The sequence below is a fragment of the Blennius ocellaris genome (genome assembly GCF_963422515.1).
Source record: "Blennius ocellaris genome assembly, chromosome: 1".
Taxonomy (NCBI): Eukaryota; Metazoa; Chordata; class Actinopteri; order Blenniiformes; family Blenniidae; genus Blennius; species Blennius ocellaris.
In genome coordinates this window covers 15801642-15824141 of record NC_137650.1, presented here as the reverse complement: position 1 = coordinate 15824141, position 22500 = coordinate 15801642, and the positions used below count along the sequence as shown (strand labels likewise).

The 22500-nt window shown below is 44.9% G+C and overlaps 1 protein-coding gene across 1 annotated transcript in view; it reads right to left on the bottom strand.

The window, feature by feature from the left end:
- The window catches only part of znf536 (zinc finger protein 536), a gene marked incomplete at its 3' end in the record, with an annotated part of 205727 nt that overhangs the window by 182395 nt on the left and 832 nt on the right, over window positions 1-22500 (bottom strand). The window lies entirely within an intron of this gene.

Here is a 22500-nt window from a genome sequence, read left to right as displayed (position 1 = left end):
GAGGCCTTAAAAGGCTTAAGTATCCTGTTTACCCTGACAAGGTTTTTCGCTTTAACTTCAGCTGGAACGCTGTTGTACTTTTCCATTTGCGTTTGCCTCCGACAGCTGTGGCGTTCGCGCGTATTTGTTGTGATACTGTGTATCAGCTCGGCTACACCCAGATCGCACTCGGCTGAGCTGAAGAGAGCAAAACAGTGCAAGACGGCACAAGAGGGGAGGTGAGGGGCGCAGATAGGCTCCCTCCCTCCCTCACACATGCACACGCACCACCTCGGCAAGTCACTTAAAAATACCTTGTGATGGAGGGCTGTCCCTGCGTGAACCAGCAGACAAACCGGTTGCAGGCCGGGACGGCAAACAGATGCAGACTTAGGTGGTTCAAAAGGTAGCAGCTTTAAAACCCAGGGATTACTTCAAATTAGGTTAAAACCAATGTCATTTAGTGTGTGTGTGTGTGTGTGTGTGTGTGTGTGTGTGTGTGTGTGTGTGTGTGTGTGTGTGTGTGTGTGTGTGTGTGTGTGTGTGTGTGTGTGTGTGTGTGTGTGTGTGTGTGTGTGTGTGTACTTTCACCTCACCATCACAGAAAAAAAAAATGAAAACACTAATTAATTAGCAGAGCGGCCACAATTATCTATGTCAATAAAATGAAGTGAACATGCTTGACTCTGACTGACATTCATTGCCTCGTTCCACAAACTTGAAATAGGCATGAACGTATATTTATGTTTCATGGCAGAACGTCGCAGTATGACACAACTTCACACCAAAAAAAAAGTGTAATTATGAGGAATCGTTATGAGGATGTACCTCAGTGGGTTTTTGGACGTGGGGTCAGGGTCGGGGCACTGCCTTTTCCAACAAGGATTTTTGAGTTCACTGTGTGTTTACTGTGCATGCAAACACGTTAATGTGAAAAAGGAAAAAATAAGGAATGGGGGCTAAATTTAAGGGAGAACCAACAGCAAGTCTCAATGCTTGTGGCATCATCATCATCCATATGACACATTAGATAAAATGTGCTTTAAATATATTACTGCCTTCGTACTCCCATCTCCTGTAAAACCAGTGATTTATTAATTTTTTGATGTTCAGAAAGTAGCCTGAAAGCCATTAGTTGCACACATCTAATCCTAAATCTATTAATTTACCTCAATTTCTAGTAAAAATGGAAAAGCTACAAATGAAATTTTTGTCTTCGCTCAAAGGAGCTATTAAAAGCATGATTCAGGTAAAAGAGGAACGCATTTTTAGGTGTAAAACACTATTAACAAAGAAATATATATATATATATCATTGAAATAAAAGGCAAGTGAAATGTTCTCTTTTGTGCTTCATTTCTCTCTCCCTCTCTCTCTCACGCACACACAGATTACTCCGAGTACCTTCAGCGAGTCTCTTGTTAACACCCCCTCTAACTGTCCCTTCTCACATCCACACACACATATGCACATAATCGCAAGTACGCACACACACACACACACACACACACACACACACACACACACACACACACACACACACGCACACACACACACACACACACACACTTAAAACCTCAACAATCCTGTGCTGCTGCTGGAGTCCTCTGATTCTCTTCTCCACACATACACACATGGTCAGGATCCCTCCCTGGCGAGGTGTGTGCGTGTGTGTGTGTGTGTGTGTGTGTGTGTGTGTGTGTGTGTGTGTGTGTGTGTGTGTGTGTGTGTGTGCGTGTGTGTGAGTGTGAGTGTGAGTGTGAGTGTGTGTGTCTCTGCCCGAGGCACAGCACATTAATCTATATAATGCCCTCAAAGAGAAGGCTTTTTCACACCGCTAACTGCCAAGGACTACGAGGGGCAGCGGCTGAGCCATGATTCAGCTGTTAGTCCAACTGGCGTCCCTGTGCACACACACACGCACACACACACACACACCACTTCCACATCCCCTTCAACACACACACACATAACCAGTGTGTGTGTGTGTGTGTGTGTGTGTGTGTGTGCGTGCAGGAGTGTGCAAATACATCCTTCACTGCTGAGGAAGACAACACAGGGAGACATCAGCATGCGCACGCACACGCGCACACACACACACACACACACACACACACACACACACACACACACACACACACACACACACACACACACACACACACACACACACACACACACACACACACACACACACAAGGGAAATGTGGGCAAAAAGTGCCATGGTTGACTCATCTCCTCCATCACTTGATTTAAAGGACATTCATGCCACTTAACCATTGCATTTTATCGGGAAAAGCTTTTGCTATAATTGCGATTATTATTATTATTATTACATTTTATTTGTTCAAATTCTAATACATTTTTTGACGTAATATATTTTGTCTATCAGGGAAGTGGGAAGTACTCACTGATGACAACAGGAACCTTAAGAGTACACGGAGTAAATGTTAAGCTATAAAATTCCTGATTCAACTTCAAAATGTCTTAAATTGTGAGACCATTTACAATTTTAACTCAAATCTGGTGCAGATGACCATGTTTGCATTTAAACATATGATCAATGTGTCAAAAAAGGTTACATTTGGGCTATTATTTTAGAAATAACACATTGATATGGATAACCAGTAGTGTATGGAATAGGTTCCCAAAGAAAACCAGCAAGACAATTGATAGAATCTGAACCAGACCCTTGATGCAATGTTTGTAAGTAAGTGATAGTAGATGTGTCCTATCACATAATTTAGAAGACATAATCTGGAGGTCTTCAGAGAGAAAATAAAAGTTAAAAACTGCCGGTGTCCAGAGTTGTTTTGCCTCGAACTGTTTCGTAATCAGATTTCAAAGCACAAAATGGTTAAAATATGTGTGATTTCTCCAAGAATGTCCCACGACTACAGAAGTTCCCGGCTCTTACTTTGCGATATTCCTGTTTTCACCGTCATATTTCAAACCGCAGCCCCTGCGAAGCCGCCCGGTGCAGATTTAATATTCATTTGTTGCACGGAGGGCCACAAAGCAGACAGACAGACCGAGCCGGAGCGCTGATTGGAGGACCGGTGCTCAGAGACAGACGGCGAGCAGAAGAGCAGCTAAATCATCTTGACATTCACCGAGAAGTAGCCACACAGAGAGCCGCGGCGGCCGTTACTTCTCCCATCCACTAATTTGGTTCTACTTAACCCCCAAACACCCCCTTTTCCTCCTCGTAACAGAGGTGGACGGGCGGAGGAGAAGCGCGAACGTGCACGGGGGGGGGGGGGGGGGGGGGAAGTGTGCACGGAGGCGCACTGGGCTCACAGTGACACATTTAATTCCAGGTTCTCGGCACATGTGAATTACTGCAGCCTGATGAGGGAGAGAGGGCCAGGCCCCGCTGGACTGATTAGCATCATTTAAGAAAGTCTTCCTTTTCCTTCTGCCTGCCTCACTGACCTCTCTCTCTCTCTCTCTCTCTCTCTCTCTCTCTCTCTCTCTCCCTCTCTCTCTCTGGGTGGCATCTCCAGCTCTAAGTCAATATGATTCCTTCACATATTCATAGAAACCTCCATCCTCGCATTCAATTTCTCAAACAGACACAACTAGCCTAAAGATGTATAAATATATATAAATATACGTCAGAGGGCCATATGATGCAGTTTTTTTGTTTTTTTTCCCCCCGTGTGTAAAGTAAATAAGACAGAGCCTGTTTTATTTGTGCATATTTCCCCCCCTTCTAAATTATATAAGCCTTGCACATGGCTTAAAATTTTGTAAAGCTTTTCTCAAAATCCTACTTATGGTTGCCATTCTGTGCCAAAAAGTTCATCTGGCCTGTAAATTTAAGCATGGATTACAAATATTCAAATCATGAGCTTACTGTTCAAATAAACATTTCCAACAGGGAGGGGAAAAGTTGCAAGGCATACACTTTCAGCATAATTCCTTCTCTGGCACCTCCCCCTCCGTGGCCACCCCCCCCACCCCCACCCCCCGCTCCTAATAAAACAACCACACACACACTCACAAAAAATAAAGAAAGAAAAATAGAGGGGGGGGGGGGGGGGGGTGGTGGGGGTCAGGGTGGGAAAAAAAACAAGAAATGCAAAAACAAAAGGCAGAGTTAAAAGTTTGGCTTCTTCCTTTTACCGTGCGGCTGGATAAACAACAGTGATGAAATATGTAATTAATGTAATTGTAACCACCTATGCAATTACAGTCAGCCGGGGTGGGCTTCGACTGCGGCCCCCTCTCTACCCCCCCACACACCCCATCCCACACCCCCACACCCCCCCACCATAGGACAATAGGCCACCTTATTACAGTTTTAAAGGGGGGAGGGAGGGAGAAATGTAAAAAGAGAGAGAGAGAGAGAGAGAGAGAGAGAGAGAGAGAGAGAGAGAGAGAGAGAGAGAGAGAGAGAGAGAGAGAGAGAGAGAGAGAGTGGAGGCTTAAGCTGGTCAGCTGCTCGCCACATGGTAGAAATAATAGGGACTGAAGTCACAATCATTTCGGCTTTGGTTTAGCTTCGCTAATCACTGCACTTTATAAATAACTGACAAAAACCCAGAGCGTCCAGGGATTTCTTCGCAGAAATTATGGGTGATACGCACTTCATGTGACTGAGAACACGTCGGCGATCGTGATCTGCACCCTGTCCTCCAGGTAAAAAGTGAAATGCAGGGAGGTTGGTCAGTTCCTATCAAAACATTCATTTCATACCTGAATTAACAACCAATTGTCACCAGGGTTAAGGGGGGAGTGGGGCGGGGGGTTTCAGGGGTCTGGGGTTTGCCAATTCAGCTGTTAAATGACTTGACATGACATTAAAGACTTGAAATGAGAGAAAACTGCCGGTACAGATTGATGAGGGTTCGTCAGTTTGGGCTTTGAAAGTTTGTCAATTTATGTATGAAATAACTCCATTGAAGATTGGAAATAACTCTATAAACAGCAGGTAAGAAAAGACCTGGGTAAGAGTTGACGGGAGAGATTCTAGTGTTGGGCGAGAAGTTTGTCAAAAGTTTGCCGATTAACGACACAACATGACTCTTAAAGGGCTAGAAAGTACTTGTATCCACCAAACACAAACGGCTTTGATTGAGAGTTGCAGTTTATTTGAAGGTTTGTCAATTCAGTCATGAATCGAAGGCATGAGGACTGGTGTGTGACGATTACAGCTGAGAACGTAATCTCTTGAAATGTTTGTCAAATCAATTACAAAGTGAGCCATGTTCAAGATCAAAGCTGACTCAGAGAGATACAGGTCAATTAGTCCCTGATGTTCAGACGGACTCTACGAATCCCTTTTCACGAATATCGGTTCTGATGGACGTTCTTGGGGTAGTCTTCCAGGACTTCCTGCTTCTCCACCTGTAATGCCATAATACATCTTTTTTTTAATGGGGGGGAAAATACTATCTTCGGTGGAGGAAAAACACGTTGTCACCAATGTGAAGTCAAGTCAAGATTTGGCTGAAGGTGCGAGGCCACTACCCCGGGGCCCCCATTCATCCTGACAGCCGGGTGTTATCCCAGGGATTAAAATAGCCCCTCTTCTCCTTCTACCCGCCCCTGCCCGAGCATTAAAGTCTTCCACATTTTGCAAAATTGCAAACAGATGCAACTCAAGTACCTGCAAATAATCTGCCAAGACCAATTTCAAAAGGGAGATTTCAGAATGTGCGGGAGTCATTAGAGGGAGTATTATTTCAAGCGATGAGTGCGAGAGGGCCAGCAGTGGATCACCCAACCAGATGGGTTCTGCTGCCTTTTATTCAGGGGAAGAAAGAAGCCGCCCGACGCGTTCTTCATCCCCCACCACCCCCACCACCCCATTCCCCTCAAATGAAGATATATGGCGCGTATGAAACAATTACGGCAGAATATTGGAAGTTTCAGAAGCAACCAAAGAATGTCAAATTTCCTTTCGAGTTTCTCAAAACAATCTTTTCATCTTCTTCCCAGCGAGGATGCTTCGGGATGGGGGGTGGGGGGGATGGTTGCTGGTTTGTGGTATTTTTCGATGTAAACGAGGATACAGACAAAGAGATCTGAGGCTCTTTTTTTATTGTTTTGTATCAAGTGTTAAATATGAAAAAGAATTAAAAAGGTAGGCGCCTTAAAAGGGGCCTGTGGCGTATGTAAATGAAATATGTTTCAACGGCGTAATTTGCAGCCGTCGCTGTTTCTGTTGTTGTTAGGGTTTTTTTTCTTCTTCTTCTTCTTCTTATTTTCACAACAGTTTATCTGAAGTTTTGTTTTTTTTTCCTTCCTTGGTTGCAGCTTTAAAAGCGATGCACAACAACAAAAGAGTGCGGCAATTAAAGACGATTTTAACACCCAAGAACTGCAGCAAACTTCATTAGAAGCTCCATCCAGCTGCTGACAAAAAGACACTTGGATTGCATCTTTAAGCATCCGCGATAAATAATGTATCGTCAAAACACACTAGTGTTTGACTCCTTCCACCCATTCAGATCACTGACCAGCTCTTGATAACGGATAAAAAGTGTTTTCTATCAAATGGTATGTGACGAGGTGACTGCTTATTATTTTCTCATGGGGCAGCGAAAACATGCAGAATGTACAATCTAAAAAAAAAAAAAAAAACACACACACACACAAAAAAAAAAAAAATGATCAGAATCACCAAGCCCTTGAAACAATACATATTCAATCAAATTCCTCATAATTGTAACAGTAGGAAGCATTTTAGGCATTCCACCCACAACAAACAGGCTTTGTTCTCCTGTTATGAGAGGCAGCGAGGGGACACAATCAAGTGCGTGAGAAAGTCAGGAACGCAGGATTTTCAAGCAATTCTATTCTATTCACCCCCCCCACAACTCACTCACTCACTCACCTCCCCCTTTCCCCAAGCCCTCCACCTCCTCCTCTTATTTTTTTTTTTTTTTTTTTGCCAGGGTCGCCCATATTATTTGCTTCCTGTTTCATTGTAGCTGGCAAAAAAGAGAGAGTTTGGTAATTGAGTGGTACAGAACATGTGCCCTCCCTGCTCGCAGATGACAGATGGATTATAAAAACTTCAAAGGCGAGCATTTGGAGCACCAGGGGAGAGATGCTAGGTATTTGAACTATCATTCTTTACCCAGGAGACAATGACTGCCTGACATGGCGCATACATCAAGGAATAGTGCAACAGCACAGACATAATCCAACACTCTCACAGTCACACACACACACACACACCCTCCTTTTACTCCTCTCCCCTCTCCTCTCCTTCTCCCCATGCTATATATTTAACATCCTGCTCTGAACAACTTTTGCACCAAGCTCAGGAACAGAAGAAGTAGGGGGTAACGAGGATGACAAGAGTGGAGAGGAGGAGGAGGGTGATGAGGAGGAGGAGGAAGAAGAAGAGGAGACAGTAATGTTTGAAATATTTTTGAACATCTCTTCATCACTCCACCTGCCGCCTTTCTTCCCCTCCGGTCAGTTGAAAACTCGGTCAGATCAGCTGGCAAACTGTAAGTGCAACTGTACTGTCTAAGTGTGTGTGAGTGTGAGTGTGTGGAGGGGAGAATGGTGGGCAGTGACGCCTGTAATCATCTTATAAGCATGATTTATGAAAAAGGGCCATCTGCTTTGCCTTTCTTAAGCACGGAGGCAACCTTTAATAATATAAGGACATGGGGAAAAGGGGGGGTGTAATGCCGGTTGAGTACAAACGGGGGGGGGGGGGATTCACACACAACAATTCCAACACACTGGTAACCCAAATGCAAGCACCCTCTCGCCTCCTCCTCCTCCTCCTCCTCCTCCTCCTCCTCCTCCTCCTCCTTCCTCCTCCTCATCTTCCTGCATCGTCTCGTCCTCAGCATCGAGCCATTAGCTCAGATGGCAGCTAATCACTGTTGACCTCCCCTGTCACAGCATTTAACCCCGGCCCCTCCTCTTGACCCTGGAGGAATTAGCAAGCGTCACTGCAGTGCGTGTGCACGTACGCACACGCTCGCACGCACACATACACACACACACAGGCAGACAGAATGAAAGTCCATCCAAGTTTGTTCTGTACACTTATTTACAAGAGAAGCAGGCGGCTGGTAGAGCAAACAGGAAGTCAGGGTGGTTACACGGGTCATAAATGGACTGTTTGGTGAAACTGAATCCAAAATCACTTTCACATGAGTCGGCTTGTTTTCTTCTAATGAAGATGTTGAGCCAATAGACTGAAATGAGTCACTTTGCGGTCTTTATTTTCATTCAAAAATAAAGCAGGTGAGTTAACAAGTAATGCGGTGGTGTCAAACACATTTTAGTTCAGTCTCCACATATTTCATCTTCAGTGGGCCAGACCGGTTAAAAAAAAAAAGTGCCATAATAACTTTTAATTAAAAAAAAAATTATAATTAAAAAAAAGTTTTTCTTTGTTGCGGGGTAGTGTGTACACAATGCAGATGTCTATATTTACTCAAAAACCCAACAATTACTCTCAAAAATGACTACAATCTCAACATGAAGCCAAATTGAATGATACTTTCTGGTGAAAAATACAGAGAAGCATTAAAAGATGTCTGCATTATGCCTGCATTATGCATGTTTTCATAAACTCTGACAGCATGGCTTTGAGGCTGATGCTCGCTTTCCATCTTCCATGGCAGCGTCACCACCATCACAGCTCAGGTCTTAGTTTCCAGTTGAGTCCACTCCTCTTAAGAAGTTTCTTTATATATCTACATTTTCTTTCAATTTTTTATACAATTTACTTGGTGGTTTGGCCAGATTGGAGCCAGTTTTGGCCGACAAACCTTGTGTTTGATACCCCTGAGTTAATGAATCCACTTTTAGCTATTAATGAAGACAGAAATAGCAAGGAAATTCCTCATCGTACTTGACGATGCATTAACTCCCGTAAAAGTGATACAAATTCCTTATAGCCTAAAGTCATCTCTCGGTTTTGTCTGCAGCTCAGACAGAAGGAGGCATCTGTAAAAACAAGGGGCAGGCTGGAATAACATGATATCACACTGCATTACACACATAAAGACCAGGAAGAGCTCTGATATGATTGGCAGTCACGCCTCGGCCGCCACCCTTTGACCTCCCAGTGACCTGGAAACAGCTTCCAGCGCCAGGGGCTTTGGGAAGAGGGGGGGGGGGGGGGGTTCATAATGTGTGGGGGCATGTGGCATATGGTATTGTGTCACCAACCACATGCATACATTTCCAATGGGCAGATATTACATGCAACGCCCCTCTCCACCCCACCCCCACCCACCCCTCCCTCCACGCATGTGGTCACCTTTTCAGTGTCCATCAGGATTTGTCGGTCTAATCCTCGTCGGATCATCTCATCAATGCCTAGGCTGTTTATGTGTAATAGATCCCATCTAACTCCCTCCTCTTTCTCACCCCCGGGTGTTCCCGTTTGACCCCTTTCCAAAACCCTGTATGACCCCTTCCTTATCTCCCTCCAGGCCTCAGACAATCCTCTTAGCCACTCGCTCAGATTCTATATGTCATTATTTATTTATATGGACACTAAAAAGGCAAATAAGAGAGAAGAACTTATGATTATTTAAGTAATATAGGGCCGTTTCTACAACGCTAAACGCCGCTTCGACAGCATGAAGCACACAGAGTTTAGCAATCGATCGTAAATGTTCAAACCTGAGACACAATCATAAAACATTCAAATCAAAAAGTTCAGACTATCAATGTTAGCTGTCGTGTATGAAATCCCGCCACCCCACGTACACGAGAATGCAACTGAGCCGCAAACTTTCCCCAGCAAACCTGTCGCAGGACAAAACGTACAACTGCTCGTCTTTCCACCTCTTTCACATATCTTCTCACTGTCTTCATCCTCCGCCTCCTCCTCCTGCTCGAAGCCTCACAGCATGTGTAAGCAGCAGCGCACGTGCTCCCCTCGCCCTCATTACCAGCTAACTACGCTGTTTGATTAAAAGCGTGTACAGAGAGGAAGAGAGAAAAAAGGGGAACGGGAGAGAGAGGAGGAAGAGGTGGAGGTTGGGGGGGAGGAGGAAGAGTGAAGGGGGGTGGGGAGGGGAGGGGGGTGCGAACAGGCCGAACCTCCATAATTAAGATCACTTCACAGATTACCTCCGGCAACAAAAGCGCGGCAAGCAGCCGCCCGCAGCCTCAGAAATTAGATGAAAAAGGGGTGTTGAGGAGGAGACTGACCTCTGCCGGGCTCCGCATGAACACAAGCAATAGCTAAATCAAATGGTCCCCCCACCACCCCACCCCCACCCTACCGGCAGTAACCGAAACCCGCAGACACGCGAGATCAGGTAAGAGAAGACAACCGGACAGAGGAGAGAGTGGACGAGTCAACCAATCGAGAGGATCCATCCATCCGAAGCACGATCGGGAAAAAGCAGCAACCAACACTATCACTCCCTGAGTTTAACATCTGAAAACAATAAGCATCGCCACATGTTTTAATATTCATATACTTGCTGAAGTGTTTGATGTGTGTAGATCCCACCATCGCAATCCAAACGGAAAAACAGCACAGCTACAAAACTCCCCACATGGTCTGTTGGAAGTCGCGACAGTTGGAGCTTGATGTGATGTCTCTTTTGTTCTTCCCATTCCAAGGCACTTTCTTCTCATAAATGTAATATTGCCGAACATGATATGATGCTAAGGCCACATGGTGGGGTAGCCATTAGTACTCTTGCCTGACAGTGCGAAAACTCCAGATTTAATTCAAGATCGGGCCTTGAGACTCTGTGTAGCGGTTTTCTCAACGTATCTCCATAAACCCAAAGCACTAAAAAGTCACCCTAAGGGTGACCATGAACTTGTCCATGAACTTGTACCCTCCATCCAATGCTACCTGTCAAAGTCTTTCTGCAATCGTAACTTCGAAGATGTAGATAAAGAAGTTGGATTGATATTACACCCTTCTTCTCACTTCTCCACAATGAGCAGCTGTCTCTGTTACTGAGACAGCCAAGTCTTTCCATTGAGACTCCCTATCCTCTCGATGATCACCTGCGCTGCTCACCTCCTCAATCCACCTCACTGCTGCCCTGCGAACCCACTCTGATCTCCAGTGGAAATGAGGAAGTGGAGGGACGAGGGGGGTGGGGGACCATTTACTCTAATCACAGGGATCTAGAAAAGAGCGCTTCGAAGCCCTCAGGGGCTGATCGGCAATCAGAGAAACAGGCTACGAGAGGGAGAGAGGGGAAATAAACTGTACCTCAACTTCACATTTGTAGAACAAACCATCTTCTATCCCTAATCCGAAGCAGCTCTGCCATGAGATTGTGCTATTGGTGGGTGGGCGCAATGATGATGACGATCATGGGGAGTGGTGTGCCGAAGGGCCTCGCCGGATGACAGGGAACCAAAGGCTATTAAGGCTATGCTAATATTTGCAGGGCTTTTAAAGCCAATTCAGTCCAGGTTCAGATTTAATTTACTTTAAGCATGATTAAAGTTCACAGTTTGTACCTTCGTAAAGCTTTGCATTACAAAGTCAAGGAGGTATGGCTTCTGATATGAGAAGTACAGCCAGACAAGGGGTCGGACTACTGGACACACTCCTGGAACCGCTTCAGATGATCTCTGAAGCGGTTCCAAGACCGCAGGTTGAGAACAACTGTCCAAGATCGTCAATGTCTCAACTGTTTAATTCTTTTCCACTTGCTCACTTTCTCTGTGCAACTGACTGCGGTATTTACCCAAACAAGCGTCTGAAAAGCTGAACAAGGTCCCAAGCTCCAGCACTTCCACTTAACTCCCTCTCCATTACTCCAAATGGTGTGAGCGACACAACAAAAGAGATAAAATGCAGTTCTGCCTGGCGAGAAAACAACAACGGCGCCCGATCAGGAATAATAATAGTAATAATAATAACAGAAAAGACACGCACGAAAATAAAAGACAAAGAGGGAGACGGGTAGGAGGCAGTGGAGGGCGTAAGGGGAGGGGGAGGGAGATGACGAGGTGGGCCATCTGAAAATAAAAGGCAAGGAGATGATTTAAGGAAACTGTCGGAAATCTGCTGGAGGTTTCTCTTACAGCAGAGGTGGGAGCGCATCTTATCATTTTAAAAAGGCGTATTAAAGGAAAGAGCCTGCCGCCGGGGGAATTCTCCCACATCACACGAGCTTTCTTTTCAAATTCAACCCTACTAATAATGCCTATAAATAATAGATAAATAGCATTTAGTTTCCACCTTGAACAACTCTTTTGAAAGTAGTTCATGAAAAAGAGTGACAGCTCCCGGCGCGCGGCGCTGCTCTCGTGTCGGAGCCACACAAGCTCGCGTGCGTGGGACGGCACACATGTAATGTGTGTTTTAGCTAATTAAATAAAGCACCAGGTGGGATCAAGTGACTGTTTGTAAGTTTGTGTGTGCGTTTTGTGTGTGGATGTACGGATGAAAAAAAAAAGAAAAGAAAAGGCAGAAAAGATGAAATGATTTGAAATAATTTCACCAAGTCTGCAGGTAATGTTGGTGGTTTGAGCACCAGCTGATCGCTTGGCGCAGAGACGGTAAGAGACGGTGTTACGTCGGACCCCAACATCAGTATTACCGGAAAATCTTATTCCGCTAATTAATGACGCCTGATCGAGCTTTGTGTCTAAAATAAACCTGAACCGCTTCTTACTAAACTCTGTAGATTCAAGTTTCATATATATTTAAATCAGAGAAATGGCAACTGGTGGTTCCAGGTCGTTAATGACTCTGGTTTTTCTGAACAACCCCCCCCCAAAAATAACCAAATCATATAAATGTTCTTTTGTTTATAGATAACTCTCACACCACACACATTCTGACTCACATTGAGCAGTAAGGCCTTGATTGTTTTTTGGATATTAAAGTATTATTCAGTTCCCAGTTGTTGGATCCTGTACGAAGTAAGAAGCATCTTTATATATAATCGTAAGAACTCTTCTGGTTTTGGAACAAAAATTAATTTTAGGATCTCTCCTTTACATTTGCAACTAAATTTTGTCTTAAAAGTTACTTTTTTTTGTTGAAATATTTCATAATGTTAACCTCCACTTATAAATCTTATTTAATAACTTCTTTTTTTTTTTACTTTTTAAAAATGTTTCCAAAATGTAATAACTTTTATGTAAAAAAAGAAAGTCTCTTTAGGAAAAGCCATCCCCCTGACCCCTCATCCCAACAATGAGGGGGAAGTCACATTGTTTTCACGTTTTAAAGATAGGTGAGTCAATTCAATTTTTTTTGTGGTGAAAAACTGGAAAATTCAAGTTTGAAACTTCAAGCTGAAGCGACAACAGACAACCAAACACCCGGAGACGGAGCGCGAACCCAAAGAGTTTACCCCTCAGGGAGAAGAAACGGATATGTTCCAGAATAGAACAAAGAAACTGTATTTCATGTATAGTGTGTTATGAGGTTACTTCAACTATTTTTTTCTGTAATTGTACAGTTTTGAGGATCACGTCGTTTAACAAAAGCAAACACTTGGGGTCCACTAAGAAAAAGCTCTGGAATCACTGCTCTTTACTTTGAAAACACCTCGTGGTGATTACAGGTAGGCACATTCATTGTATTGTTGATGTAGCGTTCATATTCATCATTACATATTTCAGGTTCTTCGCAGAAAGTTAGTTCTATTCTTAAAATTAGGAGCTGAAATGGTCTGATCCCCCCCCCCCATTTGTGTTAAGTGGTCATAAATATATTGTTTTGAGATGTTGGGTGAGAAACAGGTTGCAGGTGTCAGAAGACTGGACATTTGTTTCAGACGTTCCTCTGCTCCTTCCCTGCACGACGGTTTAATATTCCCTGATAGTTAACAGAGGCCTTCAGCCGTCTTATGGTAATGATGTTCCGTGAAATAAAAAGCTTTAAACAAGCACTGCCCTAAAAATAAGCAAAAATAAACAAGTACACACGTGTTTACCTTTAGAAAAAAAAAAAAAAAAAAACCAAACTAAAAGTAATAAGAAAACAAGCAGAGCGGCAGTCCCTGGGCGCTGCGCGGCTCCGCCTCGGAGATGTGGTCGCGGCTGCGCCTGCGTTTACAGAAGCCTGTGTGTTTTAAGCCTGGAATGCTCATTTGCCTTTTGGGTTTACTTATTTACTTTTGCATAAATGGAAAACAGTAATGTGGTATTAAAGGGGCTTCTCAGGGGGGAAACTGTGTGCTTTTAAATGCAGCCTCTTTTTTTTTCTCCCCCCTTTTAAATGCTCCCTCAGTTTGCTATATTAAGGAAGGTTGATGATTAATGCAGCACAGATTTAATTTCTCTTGATTAAAAAAAATAATAATAAATTAGGGGGGAAATTTTTTTTTTAATGCCAGCTCCCTTCCCCCCCCCCCCAAAAAAAAGAACCCCCCCCCCCCCCCCCCCCCTCCCCCTCCTGCTCCTTCCTCCCTTTGCTGAAAGTCATCAGATACAAAATGAGCATCCGGGCTAAAAACAAGCAGCAAATAATCACAAAAAATTCCCAGCAGACAAATATAAAATGTGAAACGACTGCCTGGCTCAACCCAGAGCCGGGGTAATCTCCAGCGCCAGTCGCAGCCATCCCACCGCCACTGTCACTCCGAATAAAAACCTAAACCTTTTGTCGCTTCTGATTGAGTCTTTAATTCGGCCTGATGTGACATTAAAACCTTTTTGCTTGACTTCCACCAGCTGTGACAAATGTACCAGCGGCCCTAATAGAGGTGTGCAGACAGGCCGGCATTTCAGTGACTTTTATCAGAGCGAATTTATCGATGCGGGCTCGGGGGATCTGTGGCAGCGGCGTGTCGGGGAGTAAGCCCACCGATAGCGTTTAAGTACATCATCCTTTTCTCCCTCCGCCTGAATCCGTCTGCGCTCCTCCGGCTGCCTCCTATCCTCCCCTGACCTGTCAGCGCTCTCGTCTCCCGTGCATTTATCCATTCTCTCGGTGTGAAAGCAACAGTAGACTAACTCGATTGTCTCCGCCGGCTTCTGAAGCTGTCAAGTCTCGCCACCTTTTCACACACTTTCCCAGACAAATCGTCCCCATCGAGACCGAAGCCAACTCCAACACTGTGATTGTTTGATTGCTATCTAATGTTAAGACATGTGGGGCGATCATTCAAAGCAGCTTGTCTCCGCAGCTCGCGGGAGCAGATTCCCTCGTGGTAATTGGAAACACCAGCACAACTGTTAGACATGAACCCGCCAATTTCCCCCCATTTAAAAATGCACTTAGAGCATATTAGCTCTCAATGAGCCCGTTTCTCCTACTAGTGAAGGGATCTCGTAATCAGGATACAAACAACAAACGCAAAATCTGTCACTTTTTCTGTAATTTCTTTCACCTTTGATTCACAATTACGAGGCGGTTTTTCATCAATCAGTGTGTCAGTGATGAGTAAGGCTGGGTGAGATCTTATTACTGAGCAAAACGGTGTAAATCATTTCAATGTCATGCAATTCTGAATAAAACGTGAAGTAAATGGGTTCAGTGGTGTAACATGAGTAAAAGATCTCTGTTCATGACGGTTTCCGATCATATGAAATGGAATTTAAGCAACAAAAAAGGCAAAATAAGAGTCGATTGATCTCCCCCCCAAAAACCATGTGGATGAACCACTAAAACACAAATTGAGCCTCAAATTAGTTTAACAATGTTTAAGTTATTTAAAGTCGTGTAATAAGGACAAAAAAGGGAACTTAATGTAACTAAAATCGCTTAGTATTAATACAAATAAATATTTAAAAAAACTAATAAACCCTTTTAAACCCTTGAACTCTTGTGTAAAGTGAATAAACTGCAAATCACTAAATGTAACATCTATCAAATCTTAAGCTCATTATTCAGTGAAAATTGTATTTTAGCAAAAAAATGAAAGTGCAACTTGAATTATTTGAAATTCTTGCAACTGCATCTAAAACATTATTTTGTGTAACTCGAATGTAACAGTGGAACCACCAATAGATTTTTCTTCAGACTTGGTATGTAAAAATTAAACTATTAACTCCTTATTTATGATATTTTAAACACTTTTCAGTCTGAAGTATACTGACCGACATAAACGGTGAATTCATCTTAGAATTAGCTATAAATTGTCAAAAACAAACGAATAGAGGTGACTCTAAGTACAATAATTAAATTAAATTAAAAAACTGTATGAAAACTGGTCAAATCTGTTGATTGGTGTGGCTTAAATGATCTGAACCAACATGAATGTAAACAAAACAAAATACATGATTTTGTTTTCCAACATTATTTAACCTTATTAGTAACAATAAAGAAACACGGGCGAGTCGCTATTAAAGACAAAGGTTGGGCAAAGGAAACCTGAGGGTTGAGATTTGGAGAGAGGATGGAGAGATGACAGACACAGCGTGCGGGAGAGAGAGAGAGAGAGAAAAGAGTGAAATGGTGTAGTGAGGAGTGCGATAAGGAGGCTTTTGAAGGGTCCTCTCAGATGCCGGGGATTGCTCAGTTCAGCGCGATCAGAGCCTCCGAGGTACTTGAACCTTGCCTGCCTTCCCTCCACCTCTCTGTGGAGAGCTCCTGCCCTGCAAACCACCTGTAAACCGCTCTGACACATGATCCACTCCCACAGATGTCGAGTGGAAACACATTTACACACACACACACACACACACACACGCACGCGCGGGGAGGAATCGCTTCTCGCTGTCGGCGAAGCGCACACCGGCGCTTTAACGCACCATCAACATTTGGTTGTTTTTTAACATTAGCACTCGATTAACGACTGGCTGTCGCCGCTCTGGAGTGGAGGGGCTCTCACAGCTACCTCACACTGCCTCTCCTGACACGTTGATTAAAACGTGAGCGCTTTTCTGTCTTCTCTGGCTGTCAGGTCTGAGCAACAGATCCTCCAGCGAGACGGGACAAATGACCCCCCCTCCACCACCCCCACCCCCACCCCCACCCTATTATCCACGACCTCCGTACATGAGCATCCAGGAGGAGGATTTGAACAGGAAACGGGAAGAACTTTTTGTTTAAACGCTGTGGATGGGAGGTGCTCTCGTTAAGATAAAACGTGTAGGGATAAGTACTGTCAGTCCACGCACAGAAGCGAAGCAACCAAAGAACGGGGGGGGGGGGGGGGGGATAAAAAAAAATAAATAAAAAAAAACAAGGGCTCCTGATTAGTCTTTGTCAAAATATTTGCAACAGAGGAATTCCAGCAGGCGAGCGTGGAATCGGCTCCTCCACAAAAGAGCCATCTTCCCTGAGTAACAAGTTGGTGCAATGAGTGTCGACAGAAGAGGAGCCGAAATCCCCCCTGGGCGAGAGAATATCCCGCTATTGTAGTCTTAACCCGCGAGACCTGGCTGGGAATGTACAGCTTTCACAGTCACTTCTCATCCTATTTGTAGCACCGCCGCTGATGTGCGAGCGCCCGGGCCAGAGCGGGTCACTTCCCCTCCCTGCTCCTTATCTCCTCCTTGGCTTCTCATTTTATTCCTCACCTCTCAGAATAAAAGACACCAGCGGATATCAGAGCCAACGTTCGTCGATACGTAAACCACCAGCACCATCGCGTCGCGTTATTTTTTTTTTTTTCATCTTTCTTTTTGTATTTTTTTCTTTTTAGTTCCACAAGGCAAGTTTCATTAAAGATCCAATTATGCAAATCAGGTGCAGGGGAGGCAGCTGAATATGCACTATAATGGTGTACAGTAATCGTTCGACACAATATACGGCATCCGGGGCCCGATTTACGAGTGCAACCCCAACCCGAATGCCTCCGTCCTCCGGTGGAAAACCTCTTGATCATAATTAAAGGTGCAGGGAGTTTTCTCTCTCTCTCTCTCTCTCTCTCCTCCGTCTTGGGCGTGCTCATTAAAGGAGGAGGTCTGGAAGTTTGCGGAGGTCACGGGCGAGACGTACGGCAGCTAAAGAGCGGACACGACACGGCGCGGCGCGGTCAGTGGGAGTAATGGACGTAACCTCCCACACACAAACACACACACACACTCACACACACTCACGCGGATACATAACCTTCCATCTCGTGAGGTATTTACCACTGTCTTAGCCGAGCGCGGCTGAATGCTAAGCAGTAACAATTCTCTGCTTCAGGACCTCTGATTGATGTGTGCTTGCCTGTTTGCGTTAAGCTGTTGTCTGCGGGAATGACACGGCTGAAAACACAAGCGCTGCTCCGACACGTCAAAAAGGGAGAGCGATCCTGACGCGGCATGCTTAAATCCAAAATGCTAACCAACTTTTGAGGGGAAAAAAAATAAAAAATACATTAATTAATTACTGAGTGGAGGGAGGAGGGGAGGGGAGGTGAGAAAGGGCAAGGCCAGAGCATTGCCTGGGCATGTGTGAACACACACACACACACACACACACACACATACACACACATGCATGTGTGCACATTCTTCATCCTCTGATGAGACTGTTGTGATGGAGCAAAATTACGTTTTTGAAGGAGAGAGAAGAAAAGTCGTCTCACACGGCAGCTACCAGCTACCTCCGTGCCCGGCTGGCTCATTCTCTCCACCCCCCCCCCTGCCATCGGGACCTCCACCCCAGCCCTCCTCCTCCTCCTCCTCCTCCTCCCAGCCTCCACCCGGTTGCCCAGACAGGCAGACGCTCCTTGTGATGGCACCCCGGCATGAGAGGACTGAGTCAAGCCTATCTGTCAGTGCCTCATCTGCCCCACACTCTTTATTCTTAGATCAAACTGACGTCCGTGATTACCCACCCCCACCCCCCACCCCTCCCCGCACCCCTCCGCCCCCATCCTCCACCCACCACTACACCACCTCTCCGCTCCTTATCAGAACATACCAAACACACACACAATGACAGCACCTACACCCAACAGTAAAACTCTCATTCACACCGTCGTTCACTCAACTCGATTTAAATTGATAGTGTATGTATTTCCAGCGTCTTCCCTTTTTTTTTTGTTTTTAACCAGTCAGCAGCACCTCTTTTTAAATTAAAAAAAAAAAAAAAATGTTTTGCAGTCATTTTTATTTTAGTACTAATTAATTTTAACTGGGAAAAAAAAAAAAAAGCAACGTGTCAAATCCAGCGTTGATTAAGAAGTTGACTGGAACATGACAGGCTTTGAGACGTTGCCACTCACGACCGCTCCGCCACAAAAATCAGCTCCAACAAAGGCCTGATTATGAGCAAAGGTCACCGGCACAAATGTCTTAAAACTTTCCCTCCTGTCCCCCCCCCTCTGTCGATTTGTCATTCCCCGGCTGAAAAAGGAAAAAAAAAAAAAAAAAATCTAAATCAAATAAAAATCAAAGTTCGCCTTCCCCACCGCCACCTTCTCCAAGCAGAGCTGCTGAAAAACTATCTGCGAGCAGATGAGATAAGAATCTTATTGTTTAAGATTTCCGGCTAATGCGTGTCATCTGGTGTGATGTTTTCTGGTCGGAGCAGACTCCTCTTGACTTCCTACAGTGTGTGTGCGTGTGCGTGCGTGCGTGTGTGTGTGCGCGCGTGCGTGCGTGTGCGCACGCAGCCTTGTCATATCTGCGACCACAAGCAGCCCGCCTCGCTAACATCTTCCCCTCTCTGGCTTGAACTCTAGAGATCAAGGTCACTGAGCAAGGTCACTGAGCTACAAGGCTCAACCCAGTCTAACGCCTGTGTGTTACAGCAATCCCACCCATGGGACACACACACACACACACACACACACACACACACACACACACACACACACACACACACACACACACACACACACACACACACACACACACACACACACACACAAAGATGCATCGCCACCTTGTCCTGCTGGCAGAATACACAAGGCAGATCAGAACCACAATAACACAGTATTCACAGCTTTTTTTTTTTTCTTTCTTTCGTTTTTTTTTTTTGTTTCGTTTTTTCTACTCAGTAGGTAACAGAAATGAAGGGAGGGGGTGTTGGGAGGCGAGGGGTGGGTTGGTTGTTGCCTTGCACAATGACTGCACATATCAATTAATGGCTGGCTGATGAGCAGAGCTGGCCTGCTCTTGCCTGCCCACCATTGCGCCCTGATCCCCAGCGGACTGGGAACCCTGGCCTGTGCAGCCTGTGTGCAGCTGGAGTCCTCTTCCCCCCATATAATTACACAAGAAGGGGCCACATTCACAACCCCCCCCCCCACACACACACACCGCCCCCACCCCCTCCACCTCCGTCTGATTGTTGTGTGGGCTGCACTGCGTTTGCAGATGCAATATATCACAGGATGATTTCAATTACAGTATTGTCCGATTGATTATACGCACATATTTCCCCGTGCTGCCGGATTATGTAATTTGAGCAAGCCACTTCACTTTTTTTTTTTTTTTCTTTTTGCAAAAGGGGGCATCTGCCGACGCGCCACCTTCTTTATGCACATTTGTTTAACCAGTGTATGAATTTCCTTCTTCTTTTTTTTTTTTTTTGGTGTGTGTTTGTGTGTGTGTAATATCGCTCTTTTCTCCCTTTTTAAAAAATCCACTTGTGTACACATCAACGTGCAAATAATTTGTCGGACTGACACGCACAGCGGCTCCAGTCGAGTGGGTCCCACTCCACGGCGAACCTGACTGACTGACTGACAGCCGGCTGAAAAGACGACTGATTTGATACCATCCTCTGCATGCCATGTTCACTCTCTGTCTCCACCACCACCTCCGCCCTCCTTCCTCACGCCGTCTCCCCTCATCACTCCCCGTCTCCCTCGTTTGCAGCTGAGAGACATGTATCGGCGCAGTCAGTCACGGGCCGCGGCCCCTTCGCTGCCCCCCCCCAACCCCCACCCCCCACCTCCCCCCTCCCTCCCTTCCACACAGGTGGGAGAGTGACTCTCCCAGGAGGAGCTGCTCTGGAGGCTCTGCTGGTCAGAAAAGTTGCAGCACATGAAGATTTCTGTCTTTTTTTTTTTTTTTTTTTCTTTGGTGGGGAATAAATCACACGCACACCGGCTCATCCGCCGAGAAAGAATTTATCCATCTGATTTGATAAATAACGCTTGCATATTTTACAAGAATAGCTACTCCTGCATCAACAACACTTAAAATTTAATTGCATAATTAATTAATTAGCAAGGAGCATGAAATTGTGGAGGATAAAATGACTTGTATATAAATACAAATATATATATATAATATAAAAAGCCAGAGGAAGGTTTTATGAATATTAAATAAATTGATAATAGTAGCCACTAAGGCCTGAACACTTCAAATTAAAACATATCCAACAGGCCAGCCTGCAAAGAAAGGCCTTAAAAAAACAGAAATTCCAGAAATAATGCTGGAAGTTGTGGGAGCGAGGTTAAGGAGAAGTGCGGTTAAAGGTCTGCAAAGACAGTCAGAGGAGCAGAAGGTGGAGAGGTAGAAGGAGTGTGTGTGTGTGTGTGTGTGTGTATGGGGGGGGGGGGGGGGGGGGGGTGGGCAGTTATCCATTTGATATTTGTTCTCCAATAAGAGATTGAAAGGAGCTGACAAAAGGGGTTTACGCCCAGACACTATTTCAGTCATAATATCCGCCCCTGTGCATACCATTACACAATGACAGCGATCTCGGCTTCGCACAGAACATCTATTTATTCGTTTTGCCTCACACAATGAATATGAGGAAGAGGCAACTTCTATTTTCTATTCGGGGTGGAAGCAAGTTTTAGGAAAAGGGCTTACGTGATGAGACGCCCAGGAGAGCCTTGAGCACGGTGGCATGTGTCTGTCTGTGTCTCTGTCGTGGGTGGTTTTCCCAGGTCAAAGCACTCAGGGGTCAAACTCCACTTACAGGATAAAAGGTTGAGAGAGAGAGAGAAAAAAAAAAAGGGACCGAGATCATCCCCGGTGCCACTTATAATATGTGTGGGAATTGTAATTATTCAATAGTGGCTGCTCCTCTGAACACACATCTAAGCATTAAAGGGGGGGGGGGGGGGGGGGATTTGGCAATAGATTAATAGTCTTTGAGTGCATTAAAAAAAAAAGGCTGTTGGATATTTAGGATGTGCTATAAATTGACAAATCAAAAAAAGTCTACTTCTTTAGACGGTATAATACATAAACGCTCACTCGTCCAATAATGACAGCACCCTGTGCTCTTGTCATTATATATTTACTCAGTAACGGATGCCTATCAGTCTCCCACAGCCTTTTACGACCTGATCCAACTTTCCCTTCCCTCCATCCCCATCACACAGTGACACTCGTCCCCCCACCCCCCCCACTTTCTGCTCCAAACAGCCCCAGATATGACATTTACACCCCCCTACCCCCCCTCACCCCCTCCACCCCATCATCTGAATGCCATCAAATAGTGTCTCCTCAAAGCATAATGCAGAGGCTGCTTGATTCATAAGAGGTCGATCAGTACAGCACAAAATGGCAGGTCTCACCGGCTTCTCTCTTCCATCTCACAAGTTTTTTCTGACACGTGGTGGCAAGAAAATAAAAAAGGAAGGGGGAAAAAACGCACCGGTGAACTTTAATAGTGCTCTCCTGCAATCTTTAGGCACGAGTTAAAAACTTTCCCACAGCCACACACACACACACACACACACACACACACACACACACACACACACACACACTTTTTTTTTTTTTACAAAAAAGTGTGCAC